General features: G+C 49.3%; 1 protein-coding gene across 1 annotated transcript in view; it reads left to right on the plus strand.

Moving 5' to 3' along the window:
- DSCAML1 (DS cell adhesion molecule like 1) overlaps positions 1-12,450 on the plus strand; it is a 348,081-nt gene that overhangs the window by 52,966 nt on the left and 282,665 nt on the right.

Genomic DNA, 12,450 nt, shown 5'->3' on the forward strand with positions numbered 1-12,450 from the left:
CTTTATTAACAGGAGCCCGCATCTGTGACATGCTATGTCCCTGATAGGCTACATGCCACCTGGGGTGCAATATGCCATGCTGTTGCTTTGGCTGTAACTCTAATGTCTCCTGTCCTTACAGGATTGCTTGTCTGGTCCAGCTCCCTTGCAGTCCTCAGAGCCTCCCCACCATGGATCCAAGGTCACCATCCCACCATCATTCCCAAAGAACAGCTCCATGCTGGTGGTTGAACAGGCCACCAGCCCTCACTCTGAGTCCCCCTTTGGGGGCTATGGGGTCCTTTCCCACCATCAAGCCATCTGCAGTGCCACCCTAGCTTACTCAACAGTGGCTTTAACTCCAGACATTCAGAGAAAGAGTTGGGGTCTTGGTTTCCTCCCTCCCAGAAGCCCCTTGAGCTCCTTGAATACATGGCTCTGCCTTCCTCATGGCCAAATACATCTGGGGTGGTGGCAGCCTTTCTAAACACAGAAACAACATCCTCGTGCCCTTTGCTTGGGTCAGGAGTGATCCACTGGCCTTAAAGTTCTACAAGTAAATATAAAAATAGAATATGAAAGAAATATAAATAAGTCATCCAAGTGATTTTTCCTATACTCACAACACATTGCCCCAGAGTGATGTCCTTCCTCTCCCTTCCCCCACACAGCATATTTGTCTTAATGGTTTAAATGCTACTTCCTGACATTTAAATACACACACACACATACACACACACAACAGTAGGCGTTAATACCCTTTTTATAGATGGGGAAACGGAGGCTCAAAGAAACCAAGCAATTTACCTAAGTGTTTCAACCCCAGAGCAAATTCTCTTGACCTCCACATTGTCCTGCCCCTCGAGGGTGGTGGTCTGTGAGCTGTGGTCCCCCCTGGAGTTGGCCCATCAGAGAGGGTGGTGGACCTGGCTGCTTGACCAGGGCTGAGGATATCAGGCACAGGTGGCCTCTTCTGTCCCCTCGATATGGGCCCAGGGGCAGGTGGTGGGTGCCTAGGAACTGGTATGTTGGCCCCTTGGAGAGGCTGCAGTAGCTCAGAACAGGTGAGGAGGCCATGTGTGAGGCCTTGGGGAATGTGGCTGATTCTTCAGAGGCCGGCTCCAGCTACCTGCCCACCCTAGAGCCGGGACCTGGGGTCAGCTCCGTGTCCAAATTCAGGGAAGGCCCCTTCTTCATACAGATCTCTCTGCCTTCAGGGCAGCAGGAGGGGTGCGTTTTTGGGCTGAGCAGCAGCTGATCGGAACGGATGATATGTTTTCACTCTGGTGTGTTCAACAGTGCGAATCGGACAGGGAGCGGAAACGGGAAAGATAAGTGGGAAATAAATCACCCAACTTGATTTAGTCATAATAGTAAGGAAAGGGGATTGCTGGGCTGTGCTCAGAGCCTTGATCAACGGATCCAGGGGCAGGAATCGTGGCTTCCTCTGCCCTGCCTCCACCTCCCGAAGCCCCCTGCAAAAGGAGATGCTTTGGGTAACAAATAGGTGGTGGGTGCCTTCTGAGCTTGCTGAGAGCCCTGAGGCATGGGGGCAGCTCTGTGGTGCCCAACAAGCCCCTTCTCTCAGAGGACAGCAGACAGAGGGAATACAGCAGGGTGGAGGGCCCAGACGCAACCTGCCTCCCATCCAGGGAGACCTGCCCAGCTATGCCTGGGGAAGGAGCTCTGCCTATGGAGTTTCTCAGAGGGCATCAGTCACTGTTGGTGGGCGAGGCAGGGGAAGTGCTTGGGGAAACTAATTCCTCCTATTTTTAATGCTCTCCAGAAAGCATCTTGGCCTTCCCTTTTTCCAGGCAAGAGTGACCCCAGCTTTACCAATCTGGCCTTTGGGGACATCCAGAGAGACAAGTAACACATTCTCTCTGCCCTCCCCTTCCAGGCCAGTGTCTTGCCCCTTGGAATGAGTCCAGGTCTAGCAAGGAGTCCTCCCACTGCATTTCTAGGCCATTTTCCACTGTGCCTGTCGTGGGGCGGTGGGTGGTGGTCGGCATGTTCCAGAAAGACTTCCATGTTCCCCTCAGCAGGGATGTGTCATGCAGAGAGTGTTGTGGGGCCCAGAGAAGGGCGATGATTCTCAGAGGTCTGACGTTAGGGAGAAGACAGCTTAGGTGACGCAGGATATCTATTCCAATTCACTAAGGGAGATCTGCTCTGGCAAGTTATAAAATACCATTTCCACCGAGTCTGTAGAATTACTTACAGGAGCCACAATGAAACCAGACAACCTTTCAATCAAGCTGCCTGTTGTTCCCGCTTCAAGGCTGGCGAAATAAATACTGAGCAAATAAAGTTAGTCGGCATCTGAGCATTTTAATGAATAAAGAGTAGCAGGAGGGCCCAGGGAGCGGGCAGCTGAAGTATATGCCAGTGGACAGACCACATGAGGCTTGCGTGTCAGCCCCAGGCAGGGTCCCTCCTTCCTCCCACCCTTACCTTCCACACAGCCCCTGCTCCCTCTTCCTGGCGGGGCTTCCTCACGCTTCTTTCCCACTCTGAGCCAGAACTCTATCCTCTGTCTCATGCAGTGAGGAACCAGCAGGACCAGGGGTCCAAGCCACACACCCTGTGGTCTAGGCAGTGAGCATCCCGCCCCCTGGGAGTCACATTCTCAGCAGACTGGAAGGTCTTTGGGTTAGTGTATTGCTCTCTATAAGACAAAGGTCAGAAAGGCGAAACTCCAGATGGGGTGAGGTAGGAGGGGACAAAATGTTGTTGTAGCCTTAAAAGGGGGCTTTTCAAGTTGCTTTTGAAGCAAGAAGAAGAAAGGGCAGGGTTGCTGATCAGCGCAGCTGGTGTCATGCTCCTGGGAGATAAAGGACAGACTGCACGGAGAGCTCTACTTTGCTCCCTCCTCTCTGTCTGAGAAGGATGGTTGGAATAGGAAAGGTAGAACAGACCAGGGCCAAGGGATCCCAAGATGGTGCAGAGATGGGAGGAGATGCTCAGTGGTGTGTCTTCTGGTCCCTTTATTCCTCCTTCCTGAATGCCGAGAGGAGACTCTGATGATGAAGCTGTTAAATCCCTACCAACCTCTTTTGGGAAGGGCAAGAACGGAGAGAGGGCTGTAAGTGGGGAGAAAGGCAAGTGTTGTTCTTCTTCTCAAGGGGGAAAAGCCACCATCCACTCCACGGATGAGCTCCACACCAGCCCTGGGCAAGCTTCTGGAACAACTGCAGATGGATAATTTTGGCCCCAAGGGGAAGCTAGTGGCAATCACCAAATATCAGGAGGGGTTCACATTCATCACCTGCCAGACGAACAAACCTCTCTTTTGTTGGTAAAGTAGATCAAAAGAATGTTCTGGGTATAGGGTGAGGATTTTAGTCATCACCTCCCATGGCAGGCCTTGTGTACAAGCTGGATTTTTGTAACCTGGATAATATCCAATAAGGAGCATTTGGAACAGACCAAAGGGAATGAATGCCTCATGGGATGAGGTCAAAATGGAGAATGTTGTCTCAGGATGTGGGGATCCCTGTGTTATCAACGACTTTGATGCAGATGTAGAGGACATTCTGATAGAATCTGTGAAAACTACAAGGGGTAATAAATACCATGTGTAGTAGTAATAACAGAAAAATAATAACAGGTACCATGCTACGGCACTTGCCACGTGCGAGACACTTTTCTTAAACGTATCCCATGTGATAACATTTAATTTTTCTAGTATCCCAATGAGGTAGGTAATATTGTAATTCCCGTTTTACAGATGAGGAAATTGAGGACTAAGAGATTAAGGTAGTGATTTGTAGATTACCAGGATTCAGCTCCAGGCCATCTGGCCCAGAGCCTGTGCTCTTAACCCCTTTCTAAGAAAGAAACATGGTACAAAGTGATTTCAATGGCTTAGCAGTACAGGCAGAACATGAGATGAAATCTAATAGGAATACCTGCGAACTGCTTCTAGAATCAAGATGTATTGAGACAGGATGGGGTGTGAGCCTTGTCAGCAGCATGTCTGAAAAACTCATAGGAGTTTGGCTGGCTACATCTTGGCCTGCACTAACAGGGTGATGATAATGAGGCTCCCAGGAGAGCTTTGGGTAGTGACAGGTCAACCAGTCCAGAGCTGTGAGCACCAGGCTCCATGTTTCGGCTAATTAATTTATTATTTCTTTTTTCTTTAAATTGACATGTAATAATTATACATATTTAAGGGACACAGAGTGATATTTCCATACCTCATACATGTATACAATGTATAATGATCGAAGCAGGGCAATTAGCATATCCATCACCTTGAACATTTATCATTTCTTTGTGTTGGAAACAATCAAAATTCTCTCTTCTCGCTTTTATAAAATAGACAATAAATTATTGTGTTTTGGGGGTTTTTTTGAGTTGGAGTCTCACTCTGTCGCCCAGGCTGGAGTGCAGCGGCATGCTCGCGGCCACCCCAGCATTGACGTGCTGGGCTCTGGCGATCCTTCCGCCTCAGCCTTCCAAGTAGCTAGAACTACAGGCGCGCGCTACTGCACCTGGCTAATTTTTTTCTTTTTTGATTTATTGTAGAGATGAGGGCTCCCCAAGTTACCCAGGCTGTTCTCGAACCCATGGGCTCAGGCGATCCCCTACCTTGGCCTCCCAAAGTGCTGGGATTACAGGCTTGAGCCACTGCCAGCACTACAGAACACAAGACTGCCTTCCTCATCTTAGCTGTAACTTGGTAACTATTAACCAGCCTCTGCCTGTCTTCCCTCCCCTGTAGGCTTCTCAGCCTCTAATAACCACAATTTTACTCTCTACTTCTGTGAGCTCAACTTTTTTTAGCTATCCCATATGAGTGAGAACATGTGGTATTTATCTTTCTGTGCCTGACTTAGAGAAATACATTTCTGTTGGAGTCCTGGACAGAAGCCTTCTGGCTTCCACTCTCAAGTTTTTCCTATAGAGCCACGATCCTTCCAAGGGTCTGGAGGGTGGTTAGCAGAATCAAGGAGGAAGAATGTCAGGGGTTACAAAGCAGAGAAGAACCTGATGCTGAAAGTAAACCTTGCATTCTACTTGTAAGAATTGACGCTTACCCTGATAGTACCGCAAAAACAAAACAAGTAGGTCTTTCAAGATCAAAATAAAACTTTCTTCAGAAATTACTATACCTTCTATGTTCTTGGTAAAGAACAAATGATTTACATTTTAAACATTAAGAATGGTGTGAGTTTTAAAACAGAGAAAAGGAACATGATGTGTTTTAAAATACTTATAAACACAGATTTGTCTACTCAGGTCAGGCTCCACAGATTTGTTTGATTTTTGAGTTGGGGGTCTCACTCTGTGTCCCAGGTTGGAGTGCAGAGGCATGATCACAATGATCATGGCTCAAGCAATCCTTCCACTTCTGCATTTTGCGTAGCTGGGACTATAGGCAGGTGCCACCATGCCTAGTTAACTTTCTGATTTTTTTTTTTTTTGTAGAGATATTAGGTTTTACTCTGTTGCCAGGCTGGTCTTGAACTCCTGGGCTCAAGCAATTCTCTCACCTTGGCCTCCCGGAGTGCTGGGATTACAGACATGTGCCACCACATCTGGCCAGGTTCCACATTTTTAACGGGGCACTGACAAAATGGAACAGGTCTGGGCCAAAGAAGGGGGTCAGGAAGGTGGAGTCGGGAACCCCCGAATGTAATGACTGACTGACTAATGTGCCAGCTCTTCAGGACGGGGTGGAATAACTGGAGGCAGGCTTGGGAAGTTATTGTCCTTGGCACCTGAACGGGGCTGGACTTAGCGTGGGTCTCCGACGGGAAGACTCAGGGCCTTTGGGTTGACGCTCCAGCACATTCTGGCTCAGTGTAAGGAAGCTCTTTCTAGCTCTTCAGGCTGTTTAAAATTAGGCCAGTGAAGGAGGAAATAACACATAGCTCGCTTAGGATCATGCTTGGTGCGTTAGAAGTGTGCAAAAAATGGCGGCTGTGACTGTGATGATGAGTAACTTCAGCATTGGAATCCGGAATCTGCCACTTGTTAAGTGTAAGGTTCTGAGCAGATTAGTTCACCTCTCTGCATCTCAGTTTCCTGAGCCGTACAATGGGGATTATAACATCTACCTTGGACAAATATTGAGGATGAAAATTTAATGAGATTGCTTATGTGAGGGCCAGGCAGTGTTTCCTCAGGACACTCCTTAGAGGACAAAGGCTATGCCTGTCCCTAATGCAGGGCTCAATATAGCCTCAGGCACCTGCTGGTAACAATTACCACAAAAGTTGCTATTTATTTCTTAAGCACTTACTATGTATTGGGCACTGTGCTAAGTACTTTGCAGAAATTCTCTCATTTAATCCTCACAACACCTGTGGAAGGTAAGTACCACTACTGCTTTGCTATTCACCATTTTACAGATGAGGAAACTGGAATTTGGATGGCAGAAGAGCCGGGGTTTGAATCCAGGTCTGTCTGATTCAAGTCCAAGATTCAAGCACCGTCTTGCTCCTCTCTGGGACTCAGCAAATTCTTTAGGGAGTGAGGAGGGAGAAGCATGGCGTTTGTAGGTAGAAAGAAACCGGTCCAGTTTTTTCCCCTTCATTCACACGTTCTCTTGGAGTCCTGGGTGAGAGGGCAAGTAGGCATCATGGAGTCTGCTCCAGGGACCGGGAAGCTGGGGCTCACCCCGTGATTCAGTCCCTGGCTCCCTGGTCTCCCTCCCCTTCCAGCCCCTCTTGAGGCTTTTCTCTTTCAGCCTGTCTGACTCGATCTCAGTACTTTGTCCTGCTAATTCCGAGGCTGGGAGGGCGTGTGCACTCTTTATGCCGTTCAACCCTAATTAGAAGTTCCTGACAGCTTGTTTGGGGCCCTGTCAGGCTCTCTGACTCGCCTTGCACCAATAAGTAAAAAGGAAAATTGCTATCTGCTTCGTACCTGGATGCCTGGGTGTCATTATGCACGGCCTGTGCGGGCGGTGTGCGCGCGGCTGACTGCTCCTATTCTGGGCAAGCCAGTGCTGACTCGGCAGGGGCAGGCGGCCGGGTGGGGGGCTCTGTCCCTCCACGGTGCACAGAACTCCAGCGCCTGTGCCAGGAGGAACTAATTGATTGAGACTTGATCAGGGCAGCTGGAGAAGGCTGAGGGGGCAGACTGAGGGGCCTTTCATATACGGATTTCACGTCCTTTCGCCTCTGAAACCCCGTATTTCAGAAGAGGCTGCAAAGCACAGTTGACTCTTTTTCTGGTGACCTATTGTGGGGACAGGTGGGGACAGGAGGAGGAGTTGAATCTTATATTTTTCCAGTGATGAGGGAATGGTATAGCAGAGGCCCGAGCCCTTGGACTCTCTCTGCCCCCTGAACTGCCTCCAAAGAAAGCCTTGAGTTAACCAGTTAAGACTGATTATGGAATTAGACCACCCAGGCTCAGACCTCTGCTCTGCCACTGATAAACTATGTGTCCTTGGGCAAGTTGTTTCACCTCTCTGGAGACTTAGTTTTCTCATCTGTAAAATGTAAGTAAGAATAGAATTGTAAGGATTAAATAAAGCCTTCAGAACAGTGCCTGATCCCTATAAGCACTCTATAAAGGTCAGCCATTATTAATCCTACAAGACTCTTAAATAGAGCAGTATAGTTACATGGTTTGAAAAACTGTTAGACTATATATTAACTTTGTGATCTTGGGCAAGGTACCTAGCCCTGACCCTGAATTTCTTTTTTTCTGAAAACCAGATATATAACAATCCTCCCACCCAGGGTTATTATGAGGATTGAATGAGATTATACTTAGCACACTGTAGAGCCCATGGGCCAAATCAGCCCCACCGCCTGTTTTCGTAAATACACTTTCATTTGAGTACAGCCCCTCTCTTTCCTTTAAGTATTGTCTGTGCTGCTTTCTAACTGACAGCAGCAGAGTTGAGTATGGACCACAAAGCTGAAAATGTATGTTGTCTGGCTCTCTACAGAAAAAGTTTGCCGACCCCTGACCTGGAACATAGGAAGTACTCATTAAACACTAGTTGTTATTAACAAGTAATTGTCATTGTAATTCCCACACTGGTTCACTAAGGGATTTAGAGGCCAATTTGCAGTAACAAGTATCTTCTAAGACTTTCTAACCAAAGAGGGTGTTTTAAGGTCTCATAGGATGGGGGAACTTTTTTTTTAAACGTTCATCTTGTTTGTGTGCATTTGTAAAAAGGAAAACTGGGAGTGATATCTACTAGGGTCATATACCTTCCTGAGCCACATATTTTCTATCTTAAAGGACATCAGGAATCTCCCAGTTCCATGATTAATTCTACCAGTGAGGAAACTCATTCCCCACTGCGGCACACCCCCCTCTCCCCCAGAAAACTCTTACTGGATTTCAGAGAGCCAAAGCTGTCTGAATTCCTGGACAAAGGCACCGCAGATCTGCTGCAACTGAGTTTATGGTCGCCTGCATACACTTAACCACCTTTTCCCCCCAAGATGGAGCCTCATGAAAGGTCCCGGGACCTGCCTTGGATCATTCAGGCCCTGAGAGCCCAGCCCATCCACAGCCATTCAGCAGAGAGCCCTGCCATCCCCAGGCAGGGGGGAGGGCTGGCGGGTGTGTGCGTGGCTTCCAGAGAGGCTGGAGCCGTCGCCTGCAATGCCCCACTGACCTCACATACGGGCAGGCTATTATCACTCAATTTTTACGCTGTGTTCCGGACGCTGCTCCGCCTGCCACGGACGTGCAGCCGTTAAAATATTAATGTCTGGCATGTGGCAAACATTTAAAATATGCTGAGGCTTGGGAGTTGTTGAGCTGGGCCTTGTTGACACACTGCCTCACCTGGGTGTTGTTTGCTATGCAAATGCCAAGGATTCCTCCCTGAAGTTGGAACCACACTTCTCTTCCCCTTGTTTCCTTCTGGGTCTGCATTGGTAAGGCAAGCTTGTCCTGGGGTGTGCAAAACAGGAGTGTGTTTTAGTCCAGTTGCCAGGGGGCATTTGAAAGGGCTGGTTTCAGGGCATCAATAGTTGCAGCAACCCCAGCCCTGCCCCGAGGACAGCTCCATGCCAGGCACTGGACTTGGCACCGTGGGAGTGCTAGGATGGGGTAGATATGGCCACTGCCCACCAGAAGCTGACAGTTTGCCGAGGGTTAAACCTGTTAATCAGTGCCTAGAATGCAGCATAGTGTGGGGAAGGGAAGATGCCCAGACAGGGCCTTCCCCCTTCCGTGCTCATGGCAGCCATTGCTGGTTGATCATGATGGTCTTTTTTCTTTTGCTGAGCTCCCAACCAGCCTCCCAATCCTTATCAATACAGGAAGCCACCTCCAGTCATTTGGAACCAGCCTGAGGTGAAACCAATGTTTTGTCCCCGTGGAGGAAATGATGAGAGATACAGCGGGAGTTCTGATGAAGCGCTGAGGGCATTCTGAGGAGGGTGGCGCCCTTGACAGTGGGGAGAGGCAAGTCTTCATGGAGGAGGCAGGCATGGGAGGGGTGGGTAGGATGGAACACGAGAGCAGGGAGAGGGGCAGTGCGGGTGGAGGGCGGTCATGAGAGCCGACTGGGAGCCAGGGAACCTGCAGGGTGGGTATAGGAGCCACAGCAGTGGCCTTGGCCGCTTTTGGGCCCTACAGTGTGGCAGGGGCCAGCCTGATCAACCCTCTCAGGCATGGCACTAGAGGTGGCTCTCTTTTTTTTTTTTGAGTTGGAGCCTCTCTCTGTCACCCAGGCTCGAGTGCAGTGGCACACTCACGGCCACCCCAGCGTCAACCTGCTGGGCTCCGGCGATCCTTCTACCTCAGCCTTCCAAGTAGCCAGAACTATAGGTGCGTACTACCATGCCCGGCTAATTTTTTGATTTACTTGTAGAGACGAGGTCTCACCAAGCTGCCCGGGCTGGTCTCGAGCTCGTGGGCTCAGGCAATCCACTCGTCTCGGCCTCCCAAAGTGCTGGGATTCCAGACCGAGGCACCGAGCTGGCTGATACAGCACTCTTATCGGTGTTCCCCCATGGCGGTTTCTTTAGCTGGTGATCTTTTCTCCCCCAGGCGCCTCGAGGAGGCCTCTCCCCCCACCAAACCACACAGAAATCAAATGACACAGCCTGATGTTGGGCCATATCTAGGCTGGGGAGGTCTGGTGTCACCATTCATCTAGCCCAAGGGTTGCCAGACTTAGGAACCAGAGAGTGAATATTTCAGGCTGTGAGGGCCGCAAGGTCTGTGTGGCAACTTCTCCACTCTGCATGGCAGTGCGCAAGCCACTGTGGACGATACGTGAATGAGTGGGCGTGGCCATCTTCCAAAAACACTCTATTTGTGGACGCTGAAATTTGAATTTCATGTCATTTTATTGTGTCATACAATAATAGTCTTCTTTTGGTGTTTTCTTCTCCCTCGCCAACCATCTCAACCATGTAAAATCCATTCTTAGCTCTCAGGTTGTACCAGCCAGGCAAGTGGCCAGATCTGAACTCCTACTCTGGTCAAATCATCAAGTCTTAGACTCACCTGGCACTTTTGGCTTCTTCTAGCTCCCCAGGCTGTCCCATCTTGGGCTAGGTGGGCGTGCTCACCTGTTCTGACAGGTGGGCTGGTTTTGCAGAGTTCATGGTCACAGTGTATCTCAGTGAGAGTGCACGGGGTGGAGGTAAGCTTGGTTGGGGTAAGTTTTTAGAGAGCTAAACCCGAAGCTCTTATAAGGCGACCCTCTACAAGCTGTCTTTGCTCTTTCCTACAGACCAGCTGGGAATCAGTGGTCAGAGAGGGTCAGCAATGAGGAAACTAAAGCTCAGAGAGGGAAAATGAGTTGCTCGAGGTTGCTGGCTAATAGCACAACTGGGATGAGAACCCTAGCAGTACAAGAGTAGAGTCTTTCCACCCTTTCAAGAGCTAAGAGGGTCTTGTACTTAACCTCAGAAGGTTAAGCACCTTCTTGGCCCCTTGCCCCAGGCTGTCAGGAAGCGACCCTGGCCTTTGCCGCCATTACTGTTCATGTCCACTTGCTGTTGCATCTTTCTGAGAAGAGAAGGGCATGACCAACAGGCACCAGCATGGGGTGGTAAAGGGAGAAGCAAAACATGATAAATCGCTGCTAATGCTGCTGGGTGACTGAGATAAAGGCTTGATTGTTTGGGCAGCATAAATCAACACCCTGAGCTGGATGGGAAATAAAGCAATAATTTAAATCTATTTTCAGGGTCTCGTGGGCCGAGTGACCGACCAGGAATTGATATCTGAGGAGGAAAGTGGATGGGGAGGGTTATCTAGGTGAAACCACACCGGTTGGATAGCTGGGTCCTCTCCCAGGCTTGTTGCAAAGCCCTGAGGATGAGCTCCGGGCAGACCCATGACGCCTGCCCCTGCTCTGTGAAAAAGCCCCAACAGTCCACTTGCCTCGTCTTCCCCACCCAGCCTCTGCCCCTCCTCCAGGTATCCCAGTCACTTACTCATCTCACTTTAGGGAGGGACTATTTCTGTTAGGCTCTGTGCCAGGCACAGGATTCAACAATACACAAAACAAAATTAGCATCGCCAGACTGTAAATTCCGTGCAGGCAAGAACTGTAGCTGTCTAGTTCACCACCATATATATCCCCAGGCACAGTGCCTGGCAAATAGGAGGTACATAATGTATTTTGGGGTGAAAAAGAGACTGGACAGTGGCAGGGACATGAGGGGAGGGATCAGAGAAGGAGCCAGGGTGCCCATTTTCCTGGTAGATCTTGGGACAGTTCAGGAAAGCAGAAGAAGAGGCGAAACCAAGCTGGTCCTGAAATAGGTATAGAGTTGGCCCAGGGGACAAGTGGCGGGTAAGGGGACTGCACATGCAAAGGCCTGGAGAAGGTAGTCCTGCTGTTTCTGAAGCAAAAACTCTTGGGCATTTTGAAGGAAGGTGATGGATGCCAAGCCAGTAGGTTATAGCTTCCATTGTCTTTTTTAAAAATTAATTTAAAGCTGGGCTCGGTGGCTCAGCCTGTAATCCCTCGCTTGGGGAGGCTAAGGTGAGTGGATTGCCTGAGCCCGCAGGTTCGAGACCCGTCTGGGCAACTTGGCGAGACCTCATCTCTACAATAAATCAAAAAAATTAGCTGGACGTGGTAGCGCGCGCCTGTAGTTCCAGCTACTTAGAAGGCTGAGGCGGAAGGATCAGCAGGTTGACGCTGAGGTGGCCGGGAGCGGCCGCTGCACTGTGGTCTGGGTGACAGAGTGAGACTCCAACTCAAAAAAAAAAAAGAAAGGCATTTCTCCCAAACCACCCCTGCATAACCCTTGCTTCTCTTTGATCCAAGGGAGCCATTCTCAGTTGTCCACAGGAATTACGGGAGAGTGGGCGTGCTCATGTGTCAATGGGCAAGCACTTGTGAATAGAACCATGAGTTTAATAAAGTCTTCTGAAATTTGGAATTATTGCCCATCAGTGATTTATTGTTAAGCACAACTGCCTGGGATCTTCCATTTCTAAAAATACTATTTGCTTCTTATTTAGCACTGAACCTTGAGATGCTTTAGAATACAAAAATAGTGTCTTATTATT

Source organism: Carlito syrichta, unplaced genomic scaffold (assembly GCF_000164805.1).
Source record: "Carlito syrichta isolate Samal-C Ts95f unplaced genomic scaffold, Tarsius_syrichta-2.0.1 Scaffold288347, whole genome shotgun sequence".
NCBI classification, from domain to species: domain Eukaryota; kingdom Metazoa; phylum Chordata; class Mammalia; order Primates; family Tarsiidae; genus Carlito; species Carlito syrichta.